Below are 15,386 nucleotides of genomic sequence, written 5' to 3' on the forward strand. Positions count from 1 at the left end.
GGGCAAAATTTTCCAGTCCCACCAGCGGCAAGTTTCATGGCAGGCAGGAGCCGAAAATTCAGAGGGAGGCCAAAAGTCAGATTCTTGTCGGTGGGAAAACAAGTGGGAATTTTCCCCTCACCACTTTCATGGCTGGCTGATGGTGGGTCGGATTTAGCGCTGATCCATGTTGGGAGCCCCATATGCATGATTTAGCATGTCATGAATACTCATTGAAAACACAAGTCACCAGAATCACATTTCCCCTCCCAATTACATGTCACGCCAGCAGGAAATTAGACCAGTCTTAATCACGGCTGGATATAAGTGATGTGCAGCTGTCCACCCTCGCTTCATTCATGACTTCAAGTTGAGTGCAACATTCAAAGCCTACCTGAAACAGCGCTGCTCCGGTCATCAGGCCCAACTGGTGCGGGTGTCTGGCTGGGCCCCTCACGATGAGTGCCTCACATGTGCAGTAGGGCTGCTCATGGTGGGTGCCTCTGGTATGAAGTAGGGCTGCTTACGGTGGGTGCCTCGGGTGTAGTAGAGCTCGGGTGTAGTAGAGCTGCTCATGGTGGGTGTCTCTGGTATGAAGTAGGGCTGTTCACAATGTTTATTGCGCTTCTTCTGGAAGGGAGCACTCCCCAGAGAGCACTCCCTTACTCTGGAGGGCCATGCCTCCTCCAGTCTGGGATCTCTCCCTCCTGTTTTGGGCAAGCTTGGCCTACGTGAAGGCAAATGGATGGGATGCGATGAGAAGGAATGGAACAAAGGTTGGGAAGCATGCATGCCTGCTGTGCGCTGAGCCCTCCCAAGTCAGGGCTGAAGATGCTGTTTGCGCAGGATGATAGATGAGATGCTGGTGAATGGGCTTTTAATACTGATATCTCCCCCACTAACATTGTGTGAGATCTCTGAGCTGTGTGATAATTTGAGTACGTAATGCCATAATGACAGTGTGAGTTGGGAGTGAGCTGAGGTTGACTTACCCCGGTAGTGTGGATGAGATCACTCACCTTCTTACTGCGCTGGGATGGCATTTCTCAGGTAGTTGCCCGTGGAGCTGGCCTCCATTGCAGCCACCTCCCAGGCTGGCACGATGATGATGGTGGACATCCTGGATCCATCCCTGGGAGAAAGAGCCTCCTGGTGGTGGTGAACATCTCTAATTAAAGCCTCCAGGGAGCTGTTGCTAAACCTTAGCACATTCCTTTTGTCCCTTGGGGCCATCTCTGGAACGTCCAACCACACAGCTGGCCTGTAGAGCGTAATGTGTGTGTTCAAGTGGTGTTTAAATATGGCGCTAGGGACTTTGACCCCATGAGGTGACAGTGGTTGAACAAATCCATGCCTGTACTGCGATGCGATTCAGTGAGCAGCTCACCTGTGTATAATTAATGAGGTTTCAGGCGGAAGATCAGGCATGAGAACCTGACCCATCAATCAGCAGGAAAGTTACCATTAATCCTGCCAGGAGACTTAGTCTCCAGAATGGAATATTCCACCCATAGTTTCTGAATGCAGAATTTTGTTTACTAATTTTATGGGGTGTCGTATGCCGTTGCCCAGCTGGCTCTGACTTTGTTATATCTCCAATCAGATTAAAATCCCCTTGCAGGCTGCAGTCTGTCTCCAGCACACAGTCCTAAAAAGTTTCACAAGACAGCACAACAATGACCTTTTTAAAAATTTTAATTTGCTTCTTGAGTGCTTATCAGGAACAGGTTCAAAGTACTGTGATAGTCATCAGGACAACTTGCTTCAGCAAACTTTGATTGAATTTATGATGGATGATACATCTGGCATCTGCAAAAAAAAAGAATGAGGTTCTTTGTTAAATTCTGGCTTATAGTAGCTAGCTTATCATTCATAACATGTTGCAAATTACAAAACATTCTAAAAAGCTAAATTACATAAATAACTTGTAAAAATTATGCTGCAAATCAACTTATCCAAATGCTTCTAAAAATCAACATGAAGTGACTTTAAACCCTTTTAAAAGGTATTCTATACACTCAAATTGCATGTAAAAGTTGTAAAGGAATTGATATTTCTATCTTTTTGAACATTCTGTATAATAAAATAGTTTTCGCCCATCTTCACAAATTCTCCCATCCAGCTGCTGACTCTCCCTGCTATTATCAGCTATCAATAATAAAGGAAAAATAATAATTATAAAATAAAACCAGAAATGCTGGAAAAACTCAGGCACCTGTGGAAAGAGAAACAGAAGTTAACGTTTCGAGATATGACTTCAGAGCTGAAGAAATAGAAATGTGATGGGTTTTATGCTGCTGAAAAAGCTGGGAGTGGAGCAAAATAAAAATTCAGGGATAGGTTAATGACAATTAAGATGTCATGGAATGAGATATAGTTTAAAGACTAATTAAAGCAGGGTAATAGCAGATTTTTTACCGGCAATTGCTGTTGTATCCATCTGTACCAGTGAGAAAGCTAACTGGGTCCAGTTAACATTAACTGGGTACATGGGAAACAAACCAGTTTCCAGTTGTGATTGGCAGTTATTCCTGTTGAATCCCATTATAATCAGCAATGATCCGTTAATCTCAGTAAGGCCCAGGTGTGACCAGTTAATATTTCCAACTGGTTTCAACTGATTCAACTGAACACTGGCAACAGAGTATGGAATTACCTCAAATTTATGGAGGATAGAATGTAGGAATATAATGGAACATAATATAACACAATATGATGCAAACAAGCTCATCCAGGACCAGCTCGAATTTAACTCTGACCGTTCTAAAGGGAGCTGGAAGTGTAATTGATTTTTAGATGCTATAAATAACACACTGTCTGACTAATCCCAATTAGAGAATTTATCTTTTTATCTCACCAATACTTCTAGAAGTGTTAGATAAATAACTATTGTTAATATCAACTTGTGGCTTTTTGCACCATTGTACATGAAGAGGATGCCATAAGCCAGTTGATGATGTGGTTTGCTTTTCAGCACAAAGGATTGTCAAATACAATGGGTAACAAAATAAAGAAAACAGACACTTCATCAGAAAAGGTAACAAGTGTGCAATTCGTCTTCAGATGAATAAGAACTAAAATAATTCTTTTCTGGAAACTTTTTTTATGCCTAGTACCAATGCTACCACAGAAGATTTCACGTTAGACTTGAATATGACTGTGTGGACTTCTGGACCATGCAGGACCTAATCTAAATTGAACTGCATTAATAGAGTTTGCAGCTTTATGAGGTCACTTTCCCCTCCATTAAAGTACTGGAGACAGGGAATGTGGACCCATCTCCTCCACAAGGCTATTTACCCCCTCATCATTAGGCCATCAATGATCAGTCCTTTGTACCACCCTCGCCTTTGAATCAAAGGGTTGTGGGTTCATGTCCCACTCCCGGAAACCAAGAACTGTGATTGTACTCGAAAGAGTTGCAATCTGTGACTGTTGTTAACTTGAAAGAGTTTCATATCCTAACAGGTACAGCACCGATGACCACTCATCATGAGGCTGCATATATCTAACCACTTATTTCCCAGTTTTTACTGTTTTTTTTTTCCTTCTGGGGTCCTAGTGAGGGGTGGAAATCATGCATTATGCCAATCAATGCTTGCTAGGGCATAATAAAAAATCAGGGCTGCTGGAATCAGGAGGGGTGTTTTCCCCACTGACTCTTTGGTTGGTGGGGGCCGAGTCCCCACCATCCTGAAAATTCAGCCCCACATGACAACCCAGAATCAGGCTTGGCCATGATGTTTAATCAGGTGAAAAGCCTGCTGATAGCTAGGCCCCCTCATGAGGATTGGACATTTAGATCGATGTGCAGAAAACTCACAGCAGCTGTAGAGTAATACAACAGTACAATGCTAGTGACTCAAGAGAGGAGAATGGAAGGAAATAGATCAGCAAAAAGGCAGTTCAAATGAAAGATCTGATTTTATCAAACTCAACCAAGATAATGTGCTCTAACCTAGTACAAGTCAGTTTGCTAGGGAGCTTGTTCCTAGCATATATTTTGCTTTGAACTTATAACCTCAGCTATGTGGCTACAGGTTGTCTGGCACAGTGTGGCAACAGTGGTAGGTGGTTCAATTGCTCCACCCTCAGCTTTGAGCTGTAAAACCCAACTTCTGAACTTTCATAAAAAATATTCATATTTACAGGGGGCCCAAAACAAATTGTATCTATTGCATGAATGTAGCTGGAAAATGTGGTAACATTATGTGTTTTACTGACAAGACTGGTAGAAAAGGAGCCAGAGCCCAATTAAATTATTAAAAAAAGGTTTCATTCAAAATACAACTTCCAGTTGGAATAAACAATGATTACAATGTTAGACTTTGTAATTACACTTCTAAAGTTGGTGAAGTGTTACTAAGTTACTTAGTGTTACTAAGGTGGTGGCGGTCTGGAATGTGCTGTCTGGGAGTGTGGTGGAGGTGGGTTGCCTCACATCCTTTAAAAAGTACCTGGATGAGCATTTGGCACGTCATAACATTCAAAGCTATGGGCCAAGTGCTGGTAAATGGAATTAGGTAGGTAGGTCAGGTGTTTCTCACGTGTCGGTGCAGACTCCATGGGCCAAAGGGCCTTCCGCACTGTGATTCTGAGATTCTTCTATTTTCTTCTTTTCTAAATGTACAAACCAATGTATAACTATGCTCAGAAAACTCTCATTTATACATCAATATATAGCAAACCGTTCAGGAACCTTTAACAATTAGATTGCTGGAAGATCCAGGGAAGTTACAGTTTTCTTCGGCCAGTTGGGTCTTGTGAGCTCTCAACTCAAACTATTCTGGAAACAAACATCAGTGTTACAGTGCTGAAATTTTCTAATGTCAGGAATGCCTTTATCATTGTGATAATAGGCCAGAGTTTGCTGCAAAAAGTTATTTATGTACAAATCGAATAACATCTTCTGGCCATCACACATGTGCAGTTAAATGTGAAAATCCTGAAGTTGCTGTGTGCCCTACTCCTCCATAAGTTACCCAAAATCAGTATCTCATTGCTGGACACACAATTCTAATGTATTGAATGACATGCAATTGTGGCACTAAATGCATAGATATGGACTAAACTTGCCAGAAAGTGTTAGGACTCATCCATTCCAGTGTTCATATCCTTTTAACAGTGTAGGAAGTCTTAATTACTGCCAAACAAATCCTCTGGCACCAATATACTTGTATTTCCAACATATATACACTAGTATATACACTACATCATTCCCCTTTATCAACCCTAATAGTTACTTCCTTACAAAATTTCTATTAAATTTGTCAAATGATTTCCCTTTCGTAAAGCCATGCTGGCTGTCTCTGATTATACTGCAATCTTCTAAATGCGTTGTTCACATTTCATTAATAATCAATTCCAGCATTTTCCTGATGACTGATTTCAGGCTAACTTGCCTACAGGTCCCTGTTTTCTCTCTTCTCCCCTTTCCTGAATAGCAGTGTTAAATTTGCTAACTTTCAATCCACTGGAGCTGTTCTTGAATCTAGAGGATTTTGGAAAATCATTACTGGTCCATCTTTTAGAACACTAGGATGCAGGCCATTGGATCCCGGGGATTTGTTAGCTTTTAGTCCCTTAAGTTTCACCAATACTTTGACTTTGCTGATGTTAATTGCCTTAAATTCCTCACTTTTATCAGGCCCTTGGTTACTTTCTGCTATGTAATCTGTGTTTTCTACTATGAAGACGGACACAAAATATTTGTTCAACATCTCTGCCATTTCCTCATTCTGCCTGATAATTTCCCTTGATCCTCTAAAGGATCACAGTTTACTTTACTACTCTCCTTTTTATATACTTGTAAAAGCTCTTACAATATGTTTTTATATTTCTGGTTAGTTTATTTTCATATTATTTTTGTTTCCTTTTTATTCACTTTTTGGCTCTTCTTTGCTGTTTTCTAAAACACTTCCAATCATCAGGTTTGCTACTATTTGATCTACTACTACCCTTAACATCCCTAGTAAGCAATGGATGATATTTCATGCTGAGTTTTTGGTTTTAATGTAAAGTACTTGAACATTTTGAATGGCTTCTTTAAAAATGTTTCCCACTGTTTATTTACCGAATACCGTTTAGTCTATTTACCCAATGAATCGTAGCCAGCTGTCCCCTCATACCTGTGTAATTGGCTTTGTTTAAATTTAAGATTCTTGTTTAGGGCTGAAGTATGCTGTTTTCAAACATAATATGGAATTCAATTGTATTATGATCATTCTTTTTCCCAGAGGGTCATTTACTATGACATTACTAAGTAAACCTGCCTCATTAAGAATACTAGATTTAAAATAGCTTTATCCCTCATTGGTTCCACAACACAATGTTCTAAGAAACTGTCATGAAAGATTCGGCAAAGTCATCTTTACAGGCCACCTGTGCCAATTTGATTTGTCCAGTCCGTATGAAGATTAAAGCCCCCAACAATTATTACATTGTTTTTGTTAGAAGCTCCAATTATTTCTTGCTAAATGCTCAGTCCAATGTTATAACTACTACTAGGTGGCCTATAAACTCCTCCCAGCAACACTTTCTAACCCTTGTTCCCTAATCTTCACTCATCCTGATTCTACTTCCTGATCTTTTGGGCCAAGATCCTTTCTCACTACTGTCCTTATGTCATCCTTTGCTATCAGGGCTACCCCAACTCCGTTTCCATTCTGTCTGTTTTTCCGAAATGTTGTGTACCCTGCAATATTTGTTTTCCAATCTTGATCGTTTTGTCACCATGGGGCTGAATTTTAAGTCAACCTGGTTGGGCGTAAAATCGTGCGAGAAGTGGTGTGGCAAGCGTCCCGACGTCATCGTGCACTTACGCGATAGTTCGCTCGGCGGGCGCGCGCAAAAGTTGGAAGCGTGCCCGCTGACAATTAAGAGGGCAATTAAGCCCAATAATGGCACAATTGTCTCTGATGTTTTTGTGGCCCGTCCAACCTTACGGTTGACGGACGGGCGAATCGGTCAGGAGGCCTTTGCATTTTTCACCAAACCTCATCAAAGGGCGGGATGAAATTTCCGCTATGAAATAAAATAAAAATAAATATCTGTGGACAACATTTTTATCAGTTATATTTTCAGGTGGTTGATTGTGATGTTTGGACTTTTTATTTGCAGATTTTTAAATCTTTATTTTAGCTTTTTCAGGTCTGCAGCTCCCTGAGGCAGCTATCTGCCACACAGCCCGCGGAAACGTCATCGCCCGCCCTCTTCCCGTCCCCACCCCGGCAGTGCTGAGCTTTTCAGTGTGTGTTTTATGCTGGCTGGCCATTAATTAGCCAGCCAGCGTGAAATTACGTTCAGAGGCCGATCGCGGTTGGGGGCTCATTTCCCAACCACTCCCGACCCTGCCGATCGATCGTGCCCACCAAAGGTAAAATTCAGGCCCATGTCTCTCTAATGGTGATTAAGTCTAAACCATTTGTCTTTATTTCTGGTGCTGGTTCATCTACCTTATTAGAAATGTTTCATGCATTCAGATAAAGAGCCTTTAATTTTATCTTTTACTACTCTTCTTGGCATGGACCTTATTCATCAAGGGGCAAAAGGGAGGGAGGAACTTAAAACAATGGGGGGCGGAAGCAGTGGCAGTGGCATAATGGTACTGTCATTGGACTAGTATTCCAGAGACCCAGGGTAATGTCCTAGTGGCCCAGGTTCAAATCCCACCATGGCAGATGGTGAAAATGAATTCAATAAAAATCCAGAATTAAAAATCTGATGATGACCACAAAACCATTGCCAATTGTGGTAAAAACCCATCTGGGTCACTAGTGTCCTTTAGGAAAAGAAATCTCCCATCCTTACCTAGTCTGGATTACATGTGATTCCAGATCCATAGCAATGTGGTTGACTCTTAAACACCCTCTGAACTAGGGTTTTATGTTTTTGGTTATCAGGTTCACTTTGTGCAGCGAATGCTAGCTGTACCTTTGATATTAACACCTTAGTTGGTGCTTGAAACAATATAGGCAGAGAGACCAATTAACTGAACGAACATTGGTAGTTTATTGGAACAAAGAACAGAGCACTAACATCATGTGTGCTGCTTCAAACACCTCCAGCTCTAGACTTCCAGTTACCCAAGAAGCCCATGCTGTGTAGCGACTGGTCAATACAGTCACATGGTAAACTAACTACATTCTCTTAAAGGTACATAGCACGACACTTTACCACAAAAGGCAATTAGTGATGGCCTAGCCAGCGACGCCCACATCCCATGAATGAACAAAAAAACTGCAGAAGTGCTTGAAAAACTAATGGGATTAAAGGTTGATAAGTCCCCTGGACCTGATGGCCTACATCCGAGGACCTTAAAAGAAGTGGCAACAGAGATAGTGGATGCATTGTTTGTAATCATCCAAAATTACCCAAATTCTGCAAAAGTCGTAGTGGATTTGAAAACTGTCAATGTAGCACCTCTATTCAAGAGAGGAGGGAAACAGAAAGAAGGGAATTATAGGCCAGTTAGCTTACCATCTGTCATTGGGAAAATGCTAGAACCCATTATAAAGGAAGTAGTAGTAGGACGTTTAGAAAATCAAAAAGAGTCAACATGATTTTATGAAAGGGAAATTGTGTTTGACACATTTATTTGAGTTCTTTGAGGATGTAATGAGCAGGGTGGATAAAGGGGAGCCAGTAGATGTCGTGTATTTGGATTTCCAAAAGACATTTGATAAGTGCCATATAAAGGTTACGACACAAAATAAGAGCTCATGGTGTTGGAGGTAATATATTAGCATGGATAGAGGATTGGCCAACTAACAGCAAATATGGGTACTTTTCATGTTAGCAAACTGTAACCAGTGGAGTCCTGCTGGGTTCAGTGCTGGGGCCTAAACTATTTACAATCTATATTAATGACTTTGATGGAGGGACCAAGTGTATGGTAGCCAAATTTCCTGAAAGATAATACAAAGGTAGGTAGGAAAGCAAGTTGTGAGGGCGACCTAAAGTCTGCAAAGGGATATGGATAGGCTGTGAGTGGAGAAAAATTTGGCAAATACAGTATAATGTGAGAAAATGTTAGGTTGTTCACTTTGGTGAGAAGAATAGAAAAAACAGAATATTGTTTAAATGAAGAGGGACTGCAGAATGCTGCAGTACAGAGGGATCTTTGAAGGCGGAGGGGCATGTTAGTGGGGTGGTGAAAGAGGCATACTGGACCCTTGCCTTTATCAATTGAGGCATAGATTACAAAAGTAAGGAGGTAATGTTGGAATTGTATAGAACCTTGGTGAGGCCACAGCTGGAGTACTGTGTGCAGTTCTGGTCACCACATTATAGGAAGGATGTGATTGCACTGGAGGGGGTGCAGAGGAGATTCACCAGGATGTTGCCTGGGATAAAACATTTAAGTTATGAAGAGAGGTTGGATAGACTTGGGTTGTTTTTGTTGGAGCAGAGAAGACTGAGGGGCGACGTGATCGAGGTGTACAAGATTATGAGGGGCATGGACAGGGTGGATAGGGAGCAGTTATTCCCCTTAGTTGAAGGGTCAGTCACGAGGGGATACAAGTTCAAGGTGAGGGGCAGGAGGTTTAGGGGGGATGTGAGGAAAAACTTTTTTACCCAGAGAGTGGTGACAGTCTGGAATGCACTGCCTGGGAGGGTGGTGTAGGAGGGTTGCCTCACATCCTTTAAAAATTACCTGGATGAGCACTTGGCATGTCATTACATTCAAGGCTATGGGCCAAGTGCTGGTAAATGGGATTAGTTAGGTAGGTCAGGTGTTTCTCACGTGTCGGTGCAGACTCGATGGGCCGAAGGGCCTCTTCTGCACTCTGTGATTCTGTGATCTGTGTGTCCTCGTACATGAATCACAGAAGGTTAGCATGCAGGTACAGTAAATAATTAGGAAGTCAAATTGATTGTTGGCTTTTATTGCAAGGAGGATGGAGTATAAAAGTAGGGAAGTCTTGTTACAATTTTACACGGTGGGACCACATCTAGAGTGATGTATACAGTTTTGGCCTTCTTATTTAATAAAGGATAAAGTTGCATTGCAGGCATTTCAGAGCAGGTTTACTCAGTTGATTCCTGGGATGAAGGGATTGTCTAATGAGGAAATGCTGAATAAGTTGGGCCTATGCTCATTGGAGTTTCAAAGTGTGAGAAGTGATCTTTTTGAAACATGTAAGATTCTGAAGGGGCTGAACAGGATAGATGCAGAGAGGATGTTTCCCCTTACGGGGGAATCTAGAACTAGAGGGAATAGTTTCAAAATAAGGGGTCTCCCATTTAAGATGGAGATGAGGAGGAATTTCTTCTCTCAGAGGGGTTGTTAATCTTTGGAATTCTCTCCCCAGTGAGCAGTGGAGGGGGTTAGTGAATATATTCAAGACTGAGTTAGAAAGATTTTTGATATACAACAGAGCCAAGGATTATTGGGGGCAAACAAAAAAAGTGGAGTTAAATGGCCTAATCCTGCTCCTAGTCCTTATGTTTTTCTGAGTGTCAGATTGAATAACAATGTTGCTCCATCTTCATTGTCTTTTTCCTCTTCCTCCACTGACTGGGAAAGTTCAAGTCCTGGGTATCTGAAATTAAAAAGACCAAGGATTGGTTTGTGGTGAGGGGAGAGGAGAAAGTAAGAAGTATCTGCTTATAACATCCACAACTTGTGAGTCAGAAGGAATTGTGGGATGATGAGATGCAGAATGAGAGAAGTAGGATTAGGTAAGTCGATACCCTCACCAGTGATCCCTCCAGCCTGCCAGTGGCCACCACCTCAGTGATGCCCCTTCCCTTGGTGGCCAGTGTTGTCTCTTTCAACATAGAGACACACTTGTTCACCAATCTTTCTTTACCGCTAATCTACTGTTATGACTTCCACAGCAAGAAAGAGGGATGTGTGTCGGTGAATGTCTTTCAATATGCTTAGGTGATGTGGCTGTCATGGTTGAATAGCTGCCAGTTTGTGTGAGCCATGAGTTGTGGCTCTGAGGCTTGCATCAATGCTAAGTGTTTGATGATGACCTAAAGCACATGAATTTTAGGTTTGAATATTCATTTGCAGAGATTGTTGATAAATAGGTAATATGAGTGTAGATAATATAGCAATGGTTGAGGCTAATGGTACAGTTGATATGTAATGTCAGTTGAAGATGAGTTTACTCCCCTGGACAACTCGGTTGAGATTGTTAAACTTATTCCTGCACTGCATCAATGTTCTTGTTCTTGCAGAACATTTCTGGCACTGACCTTCGCTGCTGCTTCTTCCACTGCCTCCTGAGCTTATGTCTGGAGGGCTTCTGATGCCCCTCACCACCCATCCACCTTCCCCCCCCACCATTGGGCAGGCAAAGGATTTCTCTCCTTCTTTCCCCTCTTCCACCAAGACCTCCAATGCGATATCTAAGAACCTCCGTGCTTGTTCTCTCATATGTTCAGCCATTGCTCAATGTATCGTATACCAGACTGTCTTTTGAAAAAGCTCCCACCTCTTCTTGCAGCTGCAGTGCACTTTCCCTTTAAATGCACTGCCTTTAAGTAGCACTAGCCATTCATATCAGTACCCTGCTGATGTGTGCAGTCAATGAACAATGCAGGTGGTACCTGTTTACTACGTTGCCTACGATGCAGTGGATGGATAGATTAATTGTGTAACGTGACCCCAGGGTTGTTTTGCAGGGTTAACCAATTTCTTGCCCAATATCTTTTCAGTTAACTCTCTTCATTGAAAAATGTTTGACAAGCATTTGTTTCTGCTTATGGAAGTGCAACTTATTACGATTGATACCAAAATTGCAGTGTCCCAAGTTTTGAAGTGCTTCAGTATTTTTGGGGTGAAAAGCAGCCATAAACAATTAGCTTCCCTGATTTCTTCACTGTCTCTACTGTGGGAAAACAATCAACCATGTACACTGGGCAAAATATACTTTCAGGTTTTATTACGGTTCTCCTCTTAAATTTTCACAGTCACATGCATGTCAGTAGCTTTTGACCATGAGAACCTGCTGTTATCTGCCACTTATTGCCTGGATTCCTGCAGAGAATTCCCTCTTCACTTACTATTCACTAGCGAGGCCTCCCATCTAATTGCTCAGTTTGTGTCTGTTGCTCCTTAACACTGTTTCTACTCCAATTTTTTGCTTGCTCACAAACTTCTATCTTGGCCAGAGCTATATACAAAGTAAGCCTCATTCCTGAATGTTGAACATATGATTTAAGGATGCCTCCATAAAGAAATAGTGTCGTATTATTGAAGGTGCTTTATTTCAGATTAGACATTAAACTGGGGCCCCATCTCCCTGTTAATTATTCTCAAAAAGTTAGTGAGCTACAGAGTAGATAGTCAGAAGCTTTTTCCCAGGGTGGAAGAGTCAATTACTATGGGACATAGATTTAAGGTGAGAGGAGAAAACTATAGACGAGATGTGTGGGGCAAGTTTTTACGCAGAGGGTAGTGAGTGTCTGGAATTCACTGCCAGAGGAGGCGGTAGAAGCAGGTACGATAGTGGTGTTTAAGAGGCAGCTTGACAAATACATGAATAGGATGGGAATAGAGGGATACGGACCTCGGAAGTGCAAAAAGTTTTAGTTGATGGGCAATATGATTGACGCAGGCTTGGCGGGCCGAAGGGCCTGTACCTGTGCTGTACTTTTTTTGAGTTTTCCTGATGTCCTAGCCCTTGAACAATGGTGGAAAGTTGCAGTGCATTAATTGATTGCTGCTGATGAATACTGACAATAATGACTACAATTCATAAGTAATTTAATGGCCAGGATCTTTAGGTCGGTGAGCGGGGGTGGGGCCCGCTCGCCGACGTGTAAAATGACGCAGGATGACGTCGGGCGGAACTCCCGACGTCTTCCTGCATCATTTCAATTTTCAGATCGGAGGGGGTGCAGCCGAATCAGCTGTGCACCCGCCGACCTTTCAACGGCCTATTGAGCCATTGACAAAACATTTAATATAATCAATGGACCTGCCCATCCAACCTTAAGGTTGGCAGGCAGGCCGGGAGCCCTGGCTGGCTTCTGAAAAAGCATGAAATTTCATCCATGGGCAGGATGAGGTTTCATGAGGGTTTTTTAATTTTTTTAAAAGGTTTCACTGAAAGTGATGGACATGTCCCAACTCATATGACAGTGTCACATGAGGGGACATTCATGGAAATTTTGTATTTGTCTCTGTAACATTTTTAAATTTGGAGCCGATCTCCCTGAGGCAGCACTTAGCATGCATAAAAAAGCGCACTCTCAGCTGAGGGAATCCCCACCCCCCCACCCCCCCCACCCCAGCCCGCACAGGGAGCGCATAATTGGCCCGCCCACGTAAAAATGACGGCGCGCCCTCGATTGGGGGCGCTGACCGTAGGCGCACCTGCCCCCGCCCGCTCCTGCACTTCCCCTCTAATGGGAGGGAAATTCTTCGCAATGGGTCGAAATAGATGTCCCAAGAATGTGAAAGATGCTCTCTAAATATATAGACTCTTTCTTCATAAAATCTCTGTTGGATCCTTGGTCACTAGTTTAGTTGGACTAATAGATCTGGGTTGCACGCTTGTTTCAGGATGACTGAGTTGGTACCATGGACATAGCAGATCAACAGATGGTTCATATGTAGAACACATTCTATTTATTTACAAAGGAACTCAGCAGCTACACTTGTGTGCTTATAACTAAAACGCTGTCTCTACATTATAGACTCGTCCTTTAGACTACTAACTACTGACTACACAGATTACAGACTACTAAGGTAACCCATGCTACTCTGTCATTGAATAATGAGATTGTGTGATCTTCTATTATAACATTCTTTTTAGAGGTATATTACAGATCAGATTACCACAATCTCCAAATTAAAATTATGTGAGACCTTATTTTTGTAGCCAATATCGCATATTTAACATTTAATATATTATATAAAAATTGTTATGTGTGTTATAAAGAAACATATATCTAAAGAACATTCTTTAAAACAATATTAATTCCTGACAAAGGTTTTACTGCAGCCAACCCTGGCAATACTTTGAGCAGCTTATTCCTCTTTTCCTTCTCAGAAATTATCATTCCTCAATTCAGATTTCTTCAGGCCCAGTCCAGACCATGGAATCTTTATTAGCTCATTATTAGCCAATGGGAAGCACAATTAATGCTGAGTGCAACTGGGCAGCCCCATTCTTTCCTCACTTATGAGGCCCATTTCATGTTCACAAGGAGCTCCATCTCGAGCACCAGATAAGAACTGATGAGACTTGTGATTTGGTGACAATATCCATGGCCTGAACTTTACATTCTGAGGTCGGGCACGTACCCAACTCGAACACGTGTAAAATTGTGAGCATGAGTCCTGACATCATCGCACACGCATACAATATTGAGGTCGGCGGGCGCCCGCGGAAGTCGGAGCTGCGCCTGCCAACAATTAAAGGGCCAATCAAGGCCATTAAAAAGCCTATTGACCAAGATTTTATGTTGCCCGTGCAAATTTTAGCTCACCACATGGGCGAAACGGGTAGGTGGAAATCACATTTTAATCATTTTCCTATCCACGGGCAGGATAAAAGGCCCCAGGAGCAGCAGCACTTTCTCTGTCATTGCCAGTCCTTTGCTGTGTGAGTGCAGAGTTGTCCCAGAGTTTCTTGGCGTCTCATTTGATTGTCAAGCTTGCCTTTCAGGTCTCAGGTCCTCATCTTCCCTGGAAGGTTTCTCTGAGTATTGCAGCACGGTGATCCTTCATTCTCAAGGCTCTGCTTCTCTGCATTCCAACTAATGGGGACAGTGTATTGCGCTGGTGGAACCTCCTCAGAAGAGGAGGAGAGGGAAAGAAGGGAGAGGAGTCCAGATGGGCGTGGGCAGCATCCCAGGGTCAGACCTTTAAGAGGAGAGGCAGGGGCTCAGTTGGTGCAGGGCCAGCAGGGAGGCCAAGGCAAGAGGGCATGTAAAAGACACCACTATCCAGCGCTAGAGTGTTCAGGCAGCGGTCTAACTACCTCCAGATGTTCGAGGTCCAGTGCTACAGGAGGCTTCGCCTCTCCAGGGACACAGTGACAGCAATATGTCACAAGATAGGTCCGGAAATCACTCCAACTGCTTGGGCGGACACCCTATGCTGGTGGTTTTGAAGGTCAGTGGCCCTCAACTTCTTTGCCCCCGGTTCTTTTCAAGGCTCAGTGGGGGATCTGTGCTGCGTTTCTCAATTAGCTGCATAGAGTTACGTCAAGCTCGTGACTGATGCTATCTTTAGACATGTTTGCACGTTCAACCACTTCTGGATGGACGAGGTGAGCCAGGCGGAGGGAGCACGAGGCTTTGCTGCGATGGCTGGGCTCCCCCACACCCAGGGGGTTATAGGTTTCACTCACATGGCCAATAAGGCACCAGCAGGTGAGCCGGGAGCTTTTGGAAACAGAAAGGCGTTCCACTCAATGAATGTTCAGATCGTCAGGACACAG

Source organism: Cetorhinus maximus, chromosome 1 (assembly GCF_964194155.1).
Source record: "Cetorhinus maximus chromosome 1, sCetMax3.hap1.1, whole genome shotgun sequence".
NCBI lineage: Eukaryota > Metazoa > Chordata > Chondrichthyes > Lamniformes > Cetorhinidae > Cetorhinus > Cetorhinus maximus.